Raw genomic sequence first — 21,160 nt, forward strand, 5'->3', positions numbered from 1 at the left:
AGAGTGGTCTTTTTATATGATTACCTCATCACTGAGTGACCTGTCAACTGAGCAAATACAGACAGTGTGATCTTTTTATATGATTACCTCATCACTGAGTGATCTGTCAAATGAGCAAATACAGAAAGAGTGATCTTTTTATATGATTACCTCATCACTGAGTGACCTGTCAACTGAGCAAATACAGAAAGAGCGATCTTTTTATATGATTACCTCATCACTGATTGACCTGTCAACTGAACAAATACAGAAACAGCGATCTTTTTATATGATTTCCTCATCACTGAGTGACCTGTCAACTGAGCAAATACAGAAAGAGCGATCTTTTTATATGATTACCTAATCACTGAGTGACCTGCCAACTGAGCAAATACAGAAAGAGCGATCTTTTTATATGATTTCCTCATCACTGAGTGACCTGTCAACTGAGCAAATACTGACAGTGTGATCTTTTTAGATAGAGCCTACAAAGAATGAAAAGCAAAAACGGACAAAAAACAATATTTTTTTGAAGGGGGCAAGCCCAACTGCATCCCCACATCACCTGCACATTATATATACTAGTGCTGAGATTGTCCAATAGTGAGGTAAGGGCAAATTCCCTTACCCTACTGTACTGCACTGCACTGTGATTTAGCATAAAAAGCAAGCAGCTGAAAGGTTAAAAATAAAACCAGAATAATATCTAAACTTATATAAAAAGTAGACCCATATATAAACTATATATGGGTCTACTTTAAAACATTGACTTACCATTTTATCGATGTTCAAAACAGTGAGATGAAAAGGTCGGAAATTTACAATCACAGACTCCTGGAACATCGTATTTCCTGTCCAGGAACCACTTGGCCACCAATGATAACATTACAAATGGTAGCAAATTACACCCACCGAAGTGGGGGCTTTGCCACCCACACCACCTCTACTTAAATATATCAACTCCAAGATCACACTACAGTGGTGAAAGGGCAAAGTTCACCATGGTGGCAAAGTGGTTACTTTCCTGGAGAAGAAAAATTATGTTCCTGGAGTCCGTGATTGTAAACATCCGATGTTTTCATCTCACTATTTTGAACATCAATGAACTGGTAAAGTCGACATTATGAAGGGGACCCATATATTTATATATATATGTATATACACATACATACACACACAGTTTTATATATATATATATATATATATATATATATATATATGGTTCTACCTCACTTCAACGACACGCCGGAACATCGACACGAAAACTGAGAGCCCCAGAAGATCGAAAGCTGAGAAGACCGACGCGACGGGACCCAGAAGATCGACAGTGGAGAAGACCGACCCGACGGATGAAAGCACCGACGCCGAGGATGCCGACATAGGAAAAGGCTGTGTAAGTATGCGGTAGTGACGGACGTTAGGGTGCGAGTAAGGTAAGTGTGGATATTGACGGTCTGTGGGGATAGGGGTGGGTTAAGTGAGTTAGGGTTAGGGAGCGGGTCAGGTAAGTGTGCGGTAGTGATTGTGTTTGGGTTAGGTGGGATAAGTGAGTTAGGGTTAGGGAGCGGGTCAGGTAAGTGTGCGGTAGTGATTGTGTTTGGGTTAGGGTCGGGATAAGTGAGTTAGGGTTAGGGAGCGGCCAGGTAAGTGTCGGTAGTGACGGACCTTAGGGTTAGGGTTTTGGTCAGGGTTGTAGGTAGTTGTGTATGTGTGGTTTAGTGTGGGTTTGTAGGGATTTTGGTGTGCTTGTGTTGCGTATGTGGTTTTTGGATGGGGAATGTGTTTTGTTTGTTGATTGTGGTGTGTGAAGTGTATGAGGTTTCGTGTTTGTGTACCGTCGGTTATTTCGTTGTCGGGCATGTGGAATTTCGTGTTTTTGTACTGTCGGTTATGTGGTTTCGGTGATTGCGTTGTCGGTGTTTTGGTTTTTCGTTTATGTGAGGTAGAACCATATATATATATATATATATATATGTATATATATATATAGGTTCATAGGTTCATACTAACTATCTGCCCTAGGGCATTTATAAGCCTAGCTAGAGTGTGTTTGGCTTTCGCCACCCATTTTAAATTAATTTTGCTATGCCCTTTTTCGAGGTTAGTATACTGTGCCTCTAACAGTGACACAGAAGTGATACCCGGGGTAAACCTACGATCTCCCATCCACTCATCAAGATTCCTCTTGAAGAGAGTCAATGAGGGACTCTGCCTAACCTGGACTGGGATTTTATTCCAGAGTGAAGGGAGCCACTGGGTTATTAATCTGTCCCTCCAGCATGTCCTATTTATTTCAGTGCTGAGGTTCAAGTCTCTCGAGCGCGTAGCTCGATGGGATTTGGATTTTGTGAGGTGCAGCATGTCCATTAATTCTGGGTTGGACATGGCTTTATACGTCAGGCACAGATCGCCTCTGAGCAGGCGGTATGCCACTGAGTAGAGCTGGAGTTTCTTAAACCGGGCAGCATATGGCATCTGTTTGAGCCCTTTGATCCTCTTGGTGAGATACTTTTGGGGTCTTTCCAGTTTCTGCAGGTGTCTGGTAAGGTACATCCCATAAGGGGCATTGTACTCAATTATGGGCCTGAAGAGGGATGAAGAAAGAGGCACGATGACCTCCCCTGATCTAGATGTGAATCCCTTCATGATTAGGTGGGCTATATAAAATGTTTTTCTAACCACTTTGGCCACATGGTTGTCAAATGAGAGACTGCTATCAATTTGGGTCCCCAGGTCCCTAATGACTTCTTCTGTACTTAATGGATTACCACCTATGTGGTAATTTGTGGGCACTTTGTTTTTGCCAAAGGGGATGACTATACACTTTTTGGCGTTTAGCTTGAGGCCATGGCTCTGGCACCAGTTGTCTGTTTCTATGAGTCCCTTTTGGAGGATGCTTGTGTCAGCTGGAGAGTTGATTATGGCGCCCAGTTTGCAGTCATCTACGAACCTGGTCAGCCGCAGTCCTTCTGTGTTGGCCTGTACCTCTAAGAAATATATACTGAACAAGAGAGGTCCCAAGCCTGAGTCTTGTGGGATGCCACTTGTAACTGGTTTGGAGTCTGACATGGCTCCAGCAATTCTAACCATGTGGGTTCTGTCCTTGAGCCAGTTTGCAACCCATCTAGTAACATAGGGGTTTATATTTAAGCTGGTGAGCTTATCTATAATGCCCGAGTGGGGTATTGTATCGAAGGCTTTTGCGAGGTCCAGGTAGGCTGTGTGGACCACCTTCCCCTCATCAATGGCCTTGGTGACTGTTTCAAAGAAATCGACCAGGTTTAAGAGGCAGGATCTGCCCTTAACAAAGCCAAACTGGGTAGGATCCAGTGTCTGTAGGTCCCCAATATCTTTATTTATGAGGTCCATGATGGTCCTTTCCATAGCTTTGCAGACCAAGCTAGTCAGGCTTATGGGGCGATAGTGTCCAGGATCCGTTGAGGCACCACCTTTTGGAGAGGGACCACTGTTGCTGTACGCCACTCTTTGGGTACATATCCTGTAGTAAGGCTGAGATTAAACAGTAGTTTTATGTTTGGGTTTAGCTCTTCCTGGAGTTCATGTAGGACGCAGCCCGGGACACCGTCTGGTCCAATTAATGCTGTGTTTTTTGCTTTGGAGAGGGCGGCTCTAACCTGAGCATCTGAGATGTCAGGGGGGCAGCAGTCTGCTGGGATAGATATTTGCCCTTTTGGTGGGGGGGGGGGTTTGCGCTGAACCTGTCAGCTAGGATGTTGGCAATGTCTGTGGGTTCAGTGTATTTTTTGTTATTTTGGACTAATTCTGAGCATATCTGGGAATTCCCACCCAGGTTCCTAACATAACTAAAGAAAGCCTTGTGATTATCCTTAGTGTCCTGTGCAATTTTTCTCTCGAAGTTGGCCTTAGACGATTTTATGAGTGCCCGTAGTTTTTTGCTAATGCTGATCAGAGATGCCTTCCCTTTTTGGGATTTTGCTCTATCATGTAGTAGCTTCCTCCTTCTATTGTATAGTTTGTTTATGGCTGGGGTCCACCAGACAGGACGTCTGCCTTTGGAGGATTGGGTCTTGGTTTTATCTGGGATTGCATGATCCATGCATTCCTTGAAGGTGTTCATAGAATGCGTTTATAATGGATTCTGCGGTCTGGGCCATATTTTCCACAGGCCTGGGGGCTTTGAAGGATTCCACCTCGGTTTTCTGGAGTGTGAAATTTGCTTTAGAGAAGTTTTTCACTGTGGTTTTCTGGGCAGGGGGTGGGGTCGGGATGTGAATATCCAGTGAGATTAGTTTATGGTCTGATCTTACCAGTGAGGGATACACTTCTGGTCTGGAGCATAGAGTCCCCATGTTGGTGATGATCAGGTCCAGTATGTTTTCCCCTCTTGTGGGAGTGGTAACAAGTTGTTCCATAGCATTTGAGTTTCTAAATTCTAGGAACCTTTGGGCTAGGGTGTTGGAGCTTGAGTAATGCTCCCAGTCTATGTTTGGGTAGTTGAAGTCGCGCAATATAATGGTGTTTGGAGAGACCTTCATATTTTCCAGTGTTCTCAGGAAGGCCGAGTGGGGTTCCTGGTTTTGGGAGGGTGGTCTGTAGCAGGCTATAAACTGGAAGGCAGTTTTACCCACTGTTAGTTGCAAATGGATAGTCTCTGATGCTTTGTGCTGTGCCACCAACCTGGAGGTGTGGGTATCTTTGACGAATATTGATACTCCCCCTCCTTTTGTGGTTCTGTCCAAGTTTTGGGGCTGAAAAGCATGGTATGAGGTATAACCTGGTAGTGCTGGGGTGCTCTCGGGATCCTTGAACCAGGTTTCTGTTACTGCACAGATATCGATGTTCTCCATGCTAAGGAGAGTTTTGAGTGCGTGCATCTTGAGGTTTAGACTTCTGGCATTGAGTAGCATTACTCTTAGATTCTTATCCCTTGTGATATCTATGGAGGTGGATTTGTCTTTTGAGCCTTGCCTAAAAAAGGCACTATGGGGGTAGCAAGAGCCTTTGCCAATATCCGAAAGCCCAGGGGTGACAGGTGCAAGCCGTCCCTGGCGAAGCATCGTGGCTTGTCGAGCATGTCATCCCAGGCTGACAGGCATTGGATCCCCTTTGAATGACACCAATACTTAAGCCAATTGTTGAAATTTATCATCTTGTCTTCATATTGTGGCATCATTCTTGGTGAGGGTAAGATGCTACTCAAGGTCAGGGTCATACCAGCCTGGGCTACATGCTCAGAGAGCTCCTCTATGTCTCTTTTCATGTAGTCCAGGGAGGTACATCTCAGGTCATTCACACCAGCATGGACAATGACTTAGTCATATTTGTACTTGCCTTGGAGTGACCTGAGTTCTTGTGTTATGTGGCGGATCCTAGCGCCCGACAGGCAGCTCACCGTGACCTTCTCCTTGTTCAGCCTGGTCAGCGGGACGTCAGTGTGCCTGATGATAAAGTCACCTATTACAAGTGTATCAGGTGTGTTGTTTAGCCTTAAGGGCTGTGACTGTTCGGCACACTGGCTTTGTGAGCTATGTGTGTTGCACGTGTTTTGTTTTGGGGTAGCGGTTGCTTGGGTGTCTGCTTTGGAGGTCTCTGCTGCTTAGGCAGATTTTTATTTAGAGCCTCAGAGTATGTTTTTGTGTGTTTATGTGTTTGGTTTACTGTCGTGGTAGGTCTATGTGAGACTGGAATTGTAGTGAGTGTGGTTTCCTTCTCCTCCTGACTGGTTACGCCAGTACTGAGTTGAGAGAGCTTAGCCTCCAGTTTGGCTATATGGTTGCATCTCTCACATGTATTGGAATTTGTTGGGAGGAGGAGAGGGTTGTCTGTGTACATGAGGCAGTTGTAACATTGCCTCAAGATTCCCAGATTCACCAGCTGGATCAGAGAGGAGATTGACAACTGACCTTTGGACATGCTAGAATAGTAATGGGAATTCCTTTATAATTGAAAAAAAGGGCCAATGGGGAACAAGGTACTCAAGGGGGGTTTGTGAGGGTGTGGTGCTTTTAATTTTTTAGTGCTGACTTATATAATTGCTTTAGTGAGCAAGTGCCAGGTAACTTAAATGCAATGTGTTACAGGTAATATATATATATATATATATATATATATATATATATATATATATGTAGGTACACTTCACTATCTCAAAATAAAGTTGTGGAAAAGTCCACATGACCAAATCCAGAAATGTCGAATCAGTGGTTGTGGTGGTGCACTGTGTTAATGGATAGCTGGAGGTTCAGGTAGGTGTTTATTTTTTTAAGGGCTTTGGGTAGGGATTTTAGTGTATGTGTTTGTTGGGAAGTTGTAGGTGTAGGTTATGGTATGCAGGTAAGAGAGTGTGTGTGTGTAAGTGTTGAGAGTGGCGGTGTGCATATGCGATGTGTGTTTGTGCAAGGGGAATGTAGAGTGTGTAGTGGTGGGTTTAATGTCTTTGTCTTTTTAGTGCAACCTCAGAATTACTATATATAAGTAGCGGGGGTGTGGGGGGTGCAGATGGCTTGCTTCCCTGCTTATATATAGGGTAGGTGCGTGTATTTGTGTTGTTGTGTTTTGTTTGTTTGTTGTTGTGTAGATAGGACGGTGTTTGTGTGGTGGAGGGTGTATTTAAAAGTCACAATTTTGAGTTTCATGCTTTTGGGGTTTCAGTATTTTGAATATTCAGCTTTATAGTCTCGAGGTACTGAAATTCGAGATTTCAGGATTTCGAGATTATAAAGTGAATCGATATATCTATACCTATATATCTATATGGGATTCATACAGAAGCTCGACTGCATCTTTCACCGAATCCCAATTTGGTGAGCATACTTGCTCGAAAGTGCTGTTCACCGAAGCAGCACTTTCATGTAAGTATGCTTGTTGTTCCAGTTGTATTACGGTGCGGTAAGGGAAAATTCCCTTTTCCCCACTGTAGTGTGACCTCGGAGTGAGAATATTAAAGTAGTGGGGTGTGGGGGAGCAGGGGGGCTTGCCCCCCTGCATTCAAGTAGATTTTGTGTTTTTTTTTTTAACATACTTTAACGAAAGAGCTTTTTTAATGAAAGCGTTTTTTGTTAAAATGAGTTCGGTGTAATGGATTTGGGCTTTTGAACTTTCGTTCAAAAGTCCTAGATCCATCTATATATCTATCTATACATATATCTATCTATCTATTTATAGATGACATACCTGTGGAAGCATGGAGGTGTTTAGGTGAAATGACAGTGGAGTTTTTAACTAGATTGTTTAATGAAATTTTGGAAAGTGACAGGATGCCTGAGGAATGGAGAAAAAGTGTTTTGGTACCGATTTTTAAGAATAAGGGTGATGTGCAGAGCTGTAGTAACTACAAAGGGATTAAACTGATCAGTCACAGCATGAAGTTATGGAAAGAGTAGTGGAAGCTAGGTTAAGAAGGGAGGTGATGATTAATGATCAGCAGTATGGTTTCATGCCAGGAAAGAGCACTACAGATGCAATGTTTGCTCTGAGAGTGTTGATGGAGAAGTACAGAGAATGTCAGAAGGAGTTGCATTGTGTCTTTGTGGATTTAGAGAAAGCATATGACAGGGTGCCTAGAGAGGAGTTATGGTATTGTATGAGGAAGTCGGGAGTGTCAGAGAAGTATGTAAGAGTGGTACAGGATATGTACGAGGGTAGTGTGACAGCAGTGAGGTCTGCAGTGGGAGTGACGGATGTGTTTAAGGTGGAGGTGGGATTACATCAAGGATCAGCTCTGAGCCCTTTCTTATTTGCAATGGTGATGGACAGGTTGACAGACGAGATCAGACAGGAGTCCCCGTGGACTATAATGTTTGCAGATGACATTGTGATCTGTAGTGAGAATAGGGAACAGGTGGAGGAGACCCTGGAGAGGTGGAGATATGCTCTAGAGAGAAGAGGAATGAAGGTCAGCAGGACTAAGACAGAATATATGTGTGTGAATGAGAGGGAGGACAAAGGAATGGTGAGGATGCAGGGAATAGAGGTGGCGAAGGTGAATGAGTTTAAGTACTTGGGATCAACAGTTCAGAGTAATGGTGAGTGTGGAAGAGAGGTGAAGAAGAGAGTACAGGCAGGATGGAGTGGGTGGAGAAGAGTGTCAGGAGTGATTTGTGACAGACGAATACCAGTAAGAGTGAAAGGAAAGGTCTACAAGAGGGTAGTGAGACCAGCTATGTTATACGGGTTGGAGACAGTGGCATTGACAAAAAGGCAGGAGTCAGAGCTTGACACGGCAGAGTTGAAGATGTTAAGATTTGCACTGGGTGTGACGAGGATGGACATGATTAGGAATAAGTATATTAGAGGGTCAGCCCAGGTTGGAAGGTTTGGAGACAAAGCCAGAGAGGCAAGATTACGTTGGTTTGGAGGAGGGCTGCAGAGTATATTGGGGAAAAGATGCTAAGGATGAAGCTACCAGGTAACAGGAAAAGAGGAAGGCCTAAGGTAAGGTTTATGGATGTGGTGAGAGAGGACATGCAGGTGGTTGGTGTGACAGAGCAAGATGCAGAAGACAGGAAGAAATGGAAACAGTTGGTCTGCTGTGGCGACCCCTAACGGAAGCAGCGAAAAGAAGAAGAAGATATATATATATATATACAGACTTAGATATATATATATATACACTTATTAAAAAAAACAAAATATATATCTATATGGAAACACTAGAGAATCTCAATGTACTGAAATGTCGAATTTGAGTACATCGAGACTGAATATATGAAAGTGCGGTTAAGCGAAACTGCACTATGTCGAATGTGGAAATGTCTAACCTGTTATGGTGCTGTCATGTTCGTGACGTGCGGTGCGGTTTGTGGATTTATCTGGGGTTTTAGGTAAGTGGTGTTTGTGCAAGGGTATTGGCTAGGGATGTTAGTGTGTGTGTGTGCATTTGTGTAGTGGTGTTTTTGTATGTGTATGTTTAGTGCAACCTCGGAGTTAGTATATAGAAGTGGGGGGTGTGCAGGTGGGCTTGCCCTCTGCTTATAGGTAGGGTAGGTGTGTGTGTGTTATGTTGTGTTTGTGTGTGTTGTTTTATTTTTTTTTAGTGTAGTTATGTAGGTGTGTGTGTGTGTGTGTGTGTGTGGTCACGATTGTGCTATTCGTGGTTTTGCGTGTTCGGGTATGTGGATGTTCAACTATTCAGTCTCGAAAAACTGAAATTCAACATTTCAGTATTTCAAGATTGTCTAGTGAAATATATATATATATATATATATATATATATATATATATATATATATACTTATTTCAGATCTGATGAGTAACGTAGGATTGATGTCAAGTTTTGTGTTTAATTATTTGAAGTCTCAACTGAGCTTGTTTACAGATTGTGGTTCTTTTTTTTGCTAATTTTTAAGCAGTCTCAACCCGCAAAGTTCTTGCTTATGAAGTGCCAGTTTTCCCTGAGAATTTTAATTTCATCTAATATTTATATCTATTTATCTTTATCTCTATATTTAATTATGGATGGATCCCTATCAGAAGCTTGAGTTTTCAGAAACTCAAAATTCATATTGTCGAGACAATATGATAGAGTTTCCAAAAACTCAAAGCTTTTGAATGCAGATCACGGTACAGTGCATATCAGGGAATTTACCCTTTTCCTCACCGTAGTGCGATCTCAGAGCTGGTATATATAAAATATAGATCAAAAGGTAGATTTTTGTTTTTTGTGTTTTTTTGAAGCATACGTTTTCAGAAACTTGATCATATCGTCTGGATAATATGAATTTTAAGTTTCTGAAAACTTTAGCTGCTAACATTGACCCATATATGTATATGTATATCTATACGTATATCTATATCTGTATCTATATCTCACACACATATGTGTGTATTTGTATTTAATTTGTATACCTATCTATATATGTACAGTTTTATATATATATCTATCTATATATATATATATCTATCTATATATATATATATATATATATATATATATATATATATATATATATAGTTTACTATGATATAGTTGACACTCACATGAAAGAACCACCGGAAACGTCGACTAAAAGGTTGAACATGTAATGTCGACAAGGTGAAAATGTCACATACTCACCTCTGTTTGTGAATTCAACCTTACTCAGCATTTATAGAATGCAGTCCTACGCTGCACAAGACATAACATGATGATTTTGCAGTGGGGTAAGCCCCCCACACCCCCTGCAAAATTTATATTCCAACTCTGAGATTGCACTACAGTGGGGAAAAGGGTACAGTTCCTGATCCCCACTGTACTGCAATCTCCAGTTAAATGACCAACCTCATCTTTGCAAATGCACTGAGCATTCACTGAAATGGAACTTGCATAAGGGAAGGATTGGCCAACTGTCATTCGACAACCCGCGGTCAATGAAACTTCCCTCAACATTTCAAATGTAAACCTATATATATATATATATATATATATATATATATATATATATATATATATATATATATATATATCGAGAGAGAGAGATAGAGATACAGGTGTAGTTCTAAATATCTAAATACTTAAGTATTGACAGCCTAAATACTGAATAAAAAATGTCAAAACTCTTTAATATAGATAGCTAAAAATATCAAAACTCTAAATATCGACAATACTTATCCATATGCAAAACCAATATTTTTCCAAGGGAGACGAGCACTCCTGTATCCCAAGCCCCTTTTTAATTATATATGTCATATCCAAGGTTGCACAGCAGTGATTAAAGGGCATATAGCCTTTCCCAGTATAACTTCAGTTTTGTCGATATTTAATCTTTAGACATTTTTAGCTGTCGATATTAGAGAGTTTAGTTTTTTGTGTGTCAATATTTAAAGGTTTAGATATTTAGGACTATACATATATTATATAGACTGGGTATGAGAATTTATTTGTGTATGTGTATGTGAGTGTGTGTGTGTGTGTGTGTGTGTGTGTGTGTGTGTGTGTGTGTGTGTGTGTGTGTGTGTGTGTGTGCTATGACTGGGTGAGATCATACAAGAGGTGTGTAACAGTGACAAGCGGGTTTACCTCTCCTTTCTACAGGACAGTTTGCTGTAGTTTCACAAGCCAAGGACTCAGAATGCATGAAATAAAGGATGAACTGTAATTACCCAAGACTTATCACACCCAGTTAGTGACCATGCATGTTCATGACACTTTTAGATGTTCTAGTTCCAAATTTATTCATTACTTTTGCGGGGGGGGGGGGGTGATACACTGGAGTTTGTTGATGTGGTCCTGGAGACCAGATTGACACTTGGGGCCAAGTAGCTTCTGCTGTATAATCATCCTGTTACTGCCTTTGAAACATCTGACACCAAGCATGTCCACCTATGTCAGGTCATTGGTTGGTGGATTGGTGCTTGCACTGGTCTCATCTTACCTCAGTTACTGCAGGTGTCTCTGCCTGCGCTCTTCAAATGTGCAGCTTGATCTTTTGCAGGTTGTACAGAATTACTCACTCGCTGGTATTTATCAGTACCGGCATTGGGCACTTGTCCTGCAGAGCCTACACTGCCTTGAACTAAAGCCTCATGTCACATTTAATGTTCTTGGGTCAGTTTATGTATCCCTACTGGACTTTGGCTCACCAATCTGAAAGACATCCTGAACCCGTACAACCTGTGAGTGGCCTGTAATCCTCCTTCCTGTTATTTATCTTTATAATTGTTATTCTTTTCTACATTTTTCACATTTTCAACAATTGTTATTGTTTTCTACATTTTTCACATTTTCAACGTATTTCAATATTCAGTAGCTTTAGATTATTCCATTTTATTTCCATAATTGTGAATCTTAAACTTCATGCAAAGCATTAGACATAGTGTATTAATAGTGACACTTCTTTTGGGTCATTTAATGAGCTCTGACAATGGAAAGACATTCGTCTCTTGTGTTAACTTAAAACAGTGCTTCAAACTCGTAGTAACAACTTGAATCCTCTTTTCCTATTTTTAATAAGAATGCAAAGTGATGTATGACATGGTCCCTTCATAAGAAGTTTTGACAATGGTCTAATAACCTGAATGTTTATATCAAGGGTAGTCACTCCTGTAAAATTAGATGTCCTTACATTCACTGCTGCAGTATTCATAACTATTTGGGATTCTCTGCTGTGGAAGCCCGACATCCGGCCAGTATTCCAAAGACTTCTGAATGTAAAATGAATGCCAAACATCACCATACACACCCTCCATAAAGTAGTGCATAATGGTGACATTCAGGCATACCAAAAAAAGGAACGTGTTTGCCGCCAGTCTGAATGTATGTTTTACACTGTCAGTGTCTTTACCTGTGTCCTTTTTCTGCCAGCTGAATGCATTTTTGTTGTCCAGGGACTTCCTACACCTGTTTGTTGTTTTTGCAAGATAAATGCCCCATTGGGGATTTAGTTTTTTCATGTTTTTTGTGTTACTTGAGGTTAATGTCATCCAGGAAGGGTAAATGCCAGTGTGGGAAGCAGTTTTCCCATAGAGATTGCCACAATAAGCATCTTTTTTGCTTAGGTGCTTCTCATGACTATACGACTTGTTCTATTCGTCAGGCGGTTTGTTCTAGAAACCCTTCACCATCGACTTTCTTCCCTTTCCTTGTATCTTGAGAACCAGCATCTTAGGCTACTCGCTAAAGATACTGTGGAAGTTATCTCCCGCCTTGAGGGTCAGCCATCAGGGAAGAAGAAGGTGAAAAAGGTATGACCAGAATCTTCCGCTGTCCAGACTCTGCCAGGTGGTTCTCCTGAGGTCGTTATGAACCTGAGGCACACCCGACTGTGTTGTTGGATTTCTCTGCCATGACTGTTTTGGAGGCCAGTTAGGATCCAGCTGGCAGCACGTCCATAGAGGCTTTGCAAGTGTCCATCTCGGACATTCAGAGAGAACCATGGTTGATTTTTTCTGATTGGTCTAGGGAATTTCATCAATTTCTACTTGGGGAAGAAGTTCCTGCAACAGTTTTCAATTGTCATCCTGGATCTGAGATTTCTCAGGACATTCCCTTAAAAAAGAAATAAACATCCCACTTCTAGGGATCCACAAATTGAGTGGCAGGCTTTTACTTAGGGGTTATTTTCTGCCTTACTGTCCTTAACACCTCCTCATGGGGTTTCAGTTCCTGCTCCTCCTTGGTCCTCTATGAGACCAGGATTCTTCTGAGGAGGACTCGAATTCTGCTGATAAATCCCTAACGTATTCTACTCTGATTCCTTTTCCTTTGGACTGTGGGTCACAGGAGGAGGAATCTATTAATCCCGAAGTTCCTTTGGAGGCACTCTGTGGGATGATGGATTTTTTTAAGTGGGATTGTACTCCTTTCTGATATCCATAAAAGACTCTATAAACCTCCTCAACCTGCGGCTATTCCTTCTGTCTTTGCTGCTTTACTGGATGCTTTCTCCAATACCTCTCTTCCCCTGCTCCCCAGAAGCCTGATAGGTTTTACAGGGTTCCTGAGGATTGTTGTTTTTTATATAACTGTCCTGCTGCTCACCCTTCAGTCGTGTCCAGACCGTCTGATAAGCTCTCTCAATTGTTTTCTTCACCCAAGTTATTGCCTTCTGACAAGGACAGCAGACCTATACACAGGCTGGCCAAAAAGGTTTACACTTCTGCTACCTTAGCTTTTAGGGCTATTAATTATCAGACCAATATGTCTAGGTATGTGTCGGCTCTTTGTTCTCAGGTCTGTCAACCTATTTCTGATTTTCCAGACTCTGAGTGTAAAAATTCTGTTCTTTCCTTGCTAAGGTCTTCCTCTCAAGTCATTTGTCATTCTATTAAATGTAGTTATGATGCAGTAGATGCCTCTTCCAGGGCTGCCATTTTTGTTTCAGTTATGAAGAGGTATTCATGACTTAGGCTTCAATCTCTACCTGATGATATTAAAGCTAAGTTGATGGGTGCTCATCTGGATTTTAAACTTTTGTTTGGGGAAGCTGCCCCTGGTTTGTTTACGTCCTTTCAGGATAAGGGTAAGGCCTTATGGGAACTTAAACATCTGTTTGCTTCTCCTGTGCCTAAATTTCAGAGAAACTACCCTGCTAAGCCTGCCTTTCTTCATAGGCAATCATGTCCTTCTACTAAAGGCAAGAAGCGTGGTACACAGGCCCTTCCTGCTAAGGCTACTCAGTTTTCAGGGAGTCTGAAGCCTTCCTTTCTGAACAAACCAGGCACCATGTGACTATCCACTCTTTCCAATCCATTCTTTTTCTCTCTGCGTTTCTCTTTCTCTTCCGGTTTGGCTTCTGATCACTCAGGATTCTTGGGTTCTGTCAATCATTTGTCAAGGGTACTTCAAAGTGTGGAAATCCCATCCTGCATTTATGGGCATTCCTCAGCCTCCTCGGGAACATCTTCCCCTTTCACCAGATGTTCTTCAAGATCTCTTGTCTCAGGGTACTATTCATGAGGTGCCTGTGTCCCAAAAGAGGAAAGGATTCTATTCCTGTTTCTAGTGCTCAGAAAAGATGACACTTGGAGACCTACTTTAGACCTCTCTCATCTAAATACTTTTTTAAAGGTACCTTCCTTTTGGATATTGTCCATTCAGATTCTGTTTCCTGTTTTGCTCCCTCAAGCTGATATGTTGTCTCTGGATCTCAAGGATGTTTATTTCCATATTCCGATCATCCTCTTTTCAGAAAGGTTTTGCATTTCTCTGTTGCTTCCTGGCATTTTCAGTTCTCTGCTTTGCCCTTTGGACTTTCTAGTGCCCCAAGTTATTCACTAAATGCCTTACTCCTGTGACTGCCTTTTGCAGACTTCAAGGAATCCAAATATTTCCCTCCTTGGATGATGTGTTGATTCGGGCGTCCTCTCTAGAGATATTGCAGATATACCAGTGTTACAAAAAAATCTTTAACTACACATCCCAGTGTGCAAATAACAGGCTGACTGGGGAGAAGGCAGCAGTTAAAATATCAGGTTATCTACTCAGAGCTATTCAAGTTTTCAGTGGATTCCTTCAAGGGTCTGTACTTAGACCATATTATTATCATTTTCTTCTGTGATATAACTACAGTGGATATAAAGTGTACACACCCCTGTTAAAATGCCAGGTAAACAACATTTTTGAAAATCTCCATCCCTTTAGCACTAATTCTAATTCTAGTATTCCTGATTCCCCTATCTTATGCCAGCTCATACTCCACCAATGCACCACCTATCCTACATTCATCTCAAACTGACACACTCACCACTCTGCCCCCCCATTCATTCTCTCATTTCTTCCACATCTCCTCTTCCCTTATTCAGCCTCACCCACTCCACCTATTCTATCCTAAAATTATCACCTCTACAGCCAAAATAATTACCCCTAAACTAATGTTACTTCTACCTAAACGCATGCAAAATAAACCCATATGGCTAAAGGTTCCTTCCTTCAACATACTGATACTAGCTGGAGATCTCCATCCCAACCCTGGCCCTAGCCCCCTTACTAATAACTCCCTCCCCTCTTCTCCCCCCCCCCCACAATACCCTAAAAGTCTTTACTCTCAATGCCCAAAGTCTCAATAATAAAACTCACCAACTGCAAGCATGGTTAAGTCATAACCAACCTGACATCTTAGCCATCTCAGAAACCTGGCTCAAACCCCATATCTCTGACTCAGAAGTCCTGCTTAAAGGATTTCTATCCCTCTGAACTGACTGACTAAGTAAAAAAGGCAGCGGCACTGTCCTAATCTACTCTAATCTTCTTACCTTAATTCCCCTCCAAATTCCAATCCCTCAATTCACCAATACTGAACTAACAGCTGGTCTCCTAAAAATGAACAAGCACAAGAATATCTGCATCTCCTGGTAATAACATCTCTACCCTCGAAGATATCCTCTTATGGGTCTCATTTGAAATTAATTATGAAACTTACATTCTAGGGGGCATAAATCTTGACTGGAACAAGTTCAATAGTCCCTCTCCCTCCTTATCCATTAACCTCTATAACTTCACTCAAGTAATCCTGTCCACCACCTGACCCAACAAAACAAATCCACCAGGATCCATTATAGACTGGGTCCTAGTCACCCATTCAAATAAAATAACTTACTCTGGTACAATTCCCGACACCATTAGCGACCACCTCCCTGCCTTCATACATCTTTCAACTGGCTTTACCCCTCATCAGCATCAATACATCCTCACCTGCAACATTAGCAACTTCAACCCCTCAACTTTTTCAAATATCCTCAGACAAATGAACTGGCAAATCCTAAACACCCTTCCTCTTGATAAAGCTATAGACCACTTCAACTCTATCTTCCTCAACACTCTAAACTCCCTAGCCCCACTAAGGAACAGAAGGATAAAAACAAATACTGCTCCATGGCTCTCCAAAGAAACCAAACAAATTATACTTCAAAGGGACAAATCCTGCAAGCTTTGCCATAACAACAAACTTCCCAAAACCCTGATCGAATACAAACAACTCCGTAACCTCGCAAAAAAATGTATCACTAAGGACAAAAAAATCCTGCTACATTAAGCTCCAGTCCAGCAATAACAATAACCCCCAAACAATTCTGGAAATCCATAAACTCCCTTCTCAAACCCGGCTCCAAGAACAACCCCTGTCCTGACCCTAGTATATCTGACCTTGAATTAGGCTGCAAATTTAATTTATTTTTATTGAAACTATCTCTAACCTGAGCAGGACCTTCCCCAGCAATAATCCACCTGACCACCATTCCTCATCACCTAACCACCCTATGTTTGAGCTTAAGCCAGTCTGTACCAATCTCAAAAAAAGACTCCTATCCAAACTTAAACCTTGCTCCAATGCTCCTGATAATATTCCCTCCTCCTTCCTAAAATGTGCAGCCGACAGTATCGCACTCCCAATCAGCATCCTAATCAACAGATCTATAAAGGAATCAATCATATGTACCCAAACTATGGCATTCAGCCTACATTCTTCCTCTCCACAAAGGTGGCAAAAATACTCACATCTCAAACTTCCGGCCCATTAATTTGCTCTCTCCAATCTCCAAAATCTTAGAAAAATGTATCCACTTCCAACTTATGCCTTTCTTAACCCAAAACCAACTCCTTACTTCTACCCAGCATGGCTTCCGTCCAGGCCATACCACCATAACCGCTCTACTCTCCTTCTTAGAAACTGTTAACCAAGCCCGAGATTCAGGACATTTAGTTTCCATGGTTCTTCTCAAACTGTCAAAAGGTTTCGACACTGTCTCCCATAAACACCTTATTTATCATCTCTCAAACCTAAACCTTGCACCAAACACTGTATTCTGGTTCTCTAGCTACCTGTCAGATAGATCTCAGGCAGTGAAATGGAAGAGCACCACCTCCTCCTTTCTTCCTACCCCAACTGGCGTCCATCCTCAGATCTATGCTTTTTAACATCTTAATAACCTTCACTCTGCTATTCCTGATGTCAAAATTATTCATTACGCAGATGATTCTACGTTACTCTGCTCTGCCTCAACCCTCCCTGAACTATTGACTAAAACTCAAACTGCTTTTGCTACCACTGAAAACTGGATGCAACAAAACCACCTGTCTCTAAATGCAAATAAATCTAAAATTCTACTATTATCTCCCTCCAGGACGTACTCTTATGACAAAAATTCATTCAAAGTCCTTAGCCATACCAACTCTCCAATTGAAGTGGTTCCCTTTGCAAAACTTCTTGGCATTACTATTGATGAACACCTCAAGTTCGATATCCATATCCAACAAAATATAAAGAAAACCCACCAAAAGCTAGCTATGCTTTATAGGAACAACCTCTTTCTCTCAAACTCTACTAGACTTACTTGAGTTACTACTTACCTCCTCCCATCGCTGTTATACGGAGCCCCTCTTCTAACTAACCTGACCTCTACCATCACCTCTAAATTAGAAAACTGCTGTAACAAAATCTCCAAATTTGCCTCCAGATCCAAAAATTCCACCCATCACTGCCATACCCCTAATTCTCTAAACTGGCTAGAGCTCCCTAATTATCTAGACTCTACCTCCAACTTACCACAGCACATAGACTTGTATTTCACCCAAATAAATGTTCAGCTTTAATTAACATCCTTCCCCCCTACACCGCCAATAGACCGCTCAGATCTGAACATCAAAACCTAATTACTATCCACAAACCAAAACGACCTGCTGGCCATCGTGGCCAGCTTCTCCTCTCTTTCTCGCTAAGCAAGAAATGGAATTCTCTCCCATCCACTCTCAGGACAATAACTAACTCAGAAAACTTTAAAACCCATCTTTTCACTTACTTGTACTCCAAATGGAAATGCACCTGCTTTCACCCAGTCTAATTCTTTCTAATAAATGGCCTAATCTCTCTAACACCCCAACAACTATCTCCCTGAGCTGAATCAAGCTCTCTGAAATTGCTTCTCAAGACACCATATCTACTTTGTAAATAGCTTCTTCTGTCAAATGAATGCATGTAAAGTGTTTCCTTACTCTGATCGATTATGTATAATGTTTCTACACTTCAGTTGTAATGAAGAAAAATTCTGAAATTAATCTACAGTACAACCATCCAGATACATCAAGATTATCTTTTTCAACCAAGCCTGATACAGAATGTACATACTTGTAAACTGTACTTCATTATGTAACTTACCTTTGTATCTTTACTGTTTATGTTATATTGGAGCTTTTCTCCCCGGGCCTCCACTGAAAACGGGCTCTCTTGGGCCCAGTGGACTTCCCCGGTCACCAAAGTGAAGTAAATAAATAAATAATAACGGACCAAAATGGAAATTCCTTCAAAAACAAATAAAATGCCACCTGAAAGAAAAATGTATCTGCTTCATCGTAGCTGGCTGTCATAATGCCAACATTTTCATCTCATCTCTAGTGCTACTCTGACTGCACTCTTTTCCTCGCTTCTGATTTCTCATTGTAATAATTATAATTATTAACTCCCAGTCTTACTTGACTGTATCTTTCTTACTATTACTGTCTCCCTAAAGTAATTTTTCTCACCTCTTAGAAGTATTATGACGAGAATAAAAGTAAAATAAACAAAATGAATAAAAATAAAGAAATATATATATATATTTTTTGGAGTTTTTGTTTACCATGTTTCATCTAACTGCTCAATTTAACCCCTTAATATGAAGCTAGGCATAATGCAGTCTTCAAATTTCTGAAGCTTTTATCTCCAGTTAAGTTTTTTTTTTCCTGAGGGAACTTAACAGAACATTTGCATTTAGTGACTTTGTTTTACAGGACCAGTACCTGCTGTCAGACAGCGTAGTTGAATTAGAGGTGTTTCATTTAATGCTCCAGTGTGAATGATCTCAATTAATGGAGCTGTTTATCTCCACAATCCGGTGAGTCTTGTAAAGTTCAGTAAAGACATGTATTTTATAAGCTTAGCACACTGAAAATCCTCATGAGGGAGGATGTAGTTAGTTCTTTTGAGAAGAATGAAATATGATCAGTTTCCATTCAAGTAGAGATTAAATGCGCCGACACCTTGTTGTACTCCATTTTGCATCCGCTGTACTTGTTGTACTCCATTTTGCATCCGCTGTACTTGTTGTACTCCATTTTGCATCCGCTGTACTTGTTGTACTCCATTTTGCATCCGCTGTACTTGTTGTACTCCATTTTGCATCCGCTGTACTTGTTGTACTCCATTTTGCATCCGCTGTACTTGTTGTACTCCATTTTGCATCCGCTGTACTTGTTGTACTCAATTTTGCATTCGCTGTAGAACCTCCTTCTGGGGAATATTGATCTATCACTAGCGTCTGCTGGTCCTTAGCTTACGGTCTTGTTAAGGCTCCCGATTGTCATGTAAAAGATGTCTTTGTAAAGCATCCTTATCAGAATGGGAGAGAATATTGGAAACCACTCTCAGCTTTAGTGGCTGCAAGTATTTATACTGAGGGCGTAGCCAGGCATATAACACACATACTGTTCTGTCCATTTTGTAAACTTTTATTTTTTGTGGGGGGCTCAAGAATCAGAGATTGCTCCCGATATTACTGAGACAGACCCCCCTCTATCACTAAATTTAACAGAGTTAGCTGCACTGAAAAGGAAGAAAGTGTGTCATTAATGTTTACAAAATGACTGTCAAGTGCATAGGGAGACCTTTAAGAGAGGCGTTTTCAGGGTAGTGCTAAAGCAGGAAAAGACTTTCAGGACTGATTGTCTTTAGACTTTGCGGTATTAAGTCACGCAAAAAAGTTACAGTTTTAATAGAAAAACAACTTCATGGAATGTGCAAAGGAACTGATAAGGTTAAATTGCAGGGTTTATATATACTCTGAAGGTGGTCTGAGAAGCCTTTCTTTAGTAAGCCTGTTAATCAAGCAATTCTAAGACAAAGCAAAGTGTACAAGCACTACAGGAGAACCTCAAAGTTTGCCAAAGTACAGTACAATTAACAGTCTGTGCAGCAGCAGCACAGACTCTTTATGGTGCCTATCAGCAGAAGAGTTGTATCAACTGCTTTGAGCATCATCCATGGTGCACAGTGTCCTCTGGATAGGTGACCATGGATCACAGAATGTGTACTGTGGCAGGGCGAGACATTCACTAGTGTAAAATCAGTTCCAGATAATCTGGTTGCATTTACTAATGTCACCAAAAATGAGCATATGGGTATTTGCCAATGGTAAGTGGGTTGAGGACCCAGTCTCCTCCGACATATGCCAGGGACTCATGCCTCACATGTACTCTGGGGAAGTGTTTTGAACAAGCATGTGCTTGCCTTTTACCTTTGGCACTGATATTTTCCAGCTTGGGTTTATTTCTGATAGATCTACTTTAAAAACCTTGATTAATTTTTATGAATATATTGTAAATTCATTAGATGAGGGCTTGCGTATGGATAACATACATGGATTTGGCCTCATGTTTTTTTTTTTTTCTTTTTTTTTTGATCATGTTGGTAAGGAAATATGAATACGTAGGTTGCAAGATGGGTAGTGAGTAGGTTAATAGGCAGAAAGAGCAGAGTTAGATTTGTAGAACTGTTTCTGAAGGGATCAGTATTGGGACCCTTATTATTTGGTCTATTAATAAGCTACAGTCCAAACTCTGAGTTTGTTTAACTTAGTAAATTTGATGACGATACAAAAGTTTGGGGGTGTTTTCACTAACTTAGAGGACTATAATTTTCTTTAAAGTTATCTTAAAATTTAACTAGTTCAGTACAGTTGAAGGGTGCAGAATTTAATAATGAAAAATATAGAGTCTTCTAACTTGGAACCAATAACCGTTACTATCCTTATGCAT

The 21,160-nt window shown here is 41.0% G+C and overlaps 1 protein-coding gene across 1 annotated transcript in view; it reads left to right on the forward strand.

Moving 5' to 3' along the window:
• LOC122817561 (SH2 domain-containing adapter protein F-like) overlaps positions 1-21,160 on the forward strand; it is a 457,868-nt gene that overhangs the window by 28,482 nt on the left and 408,226 nt on the right. The gene's annotated exons all lie outside the window — the stretch shown is intronic.

Source organism: Protopterus annectens, chromosome 13.part0, assembly GCF_019279795.1.
Source record: "Protopterus annectens isolate FY-2018-M chromosome 13.part0, PAN1.0, whole genome shotgun sequence".
Taxonomy (NCBI): domain Eukaryota; kingdom Metazoa; phylum Chordata; order Ceratodontiformes; family Protopteridae; genus Protopterus; species Protopterus annectens.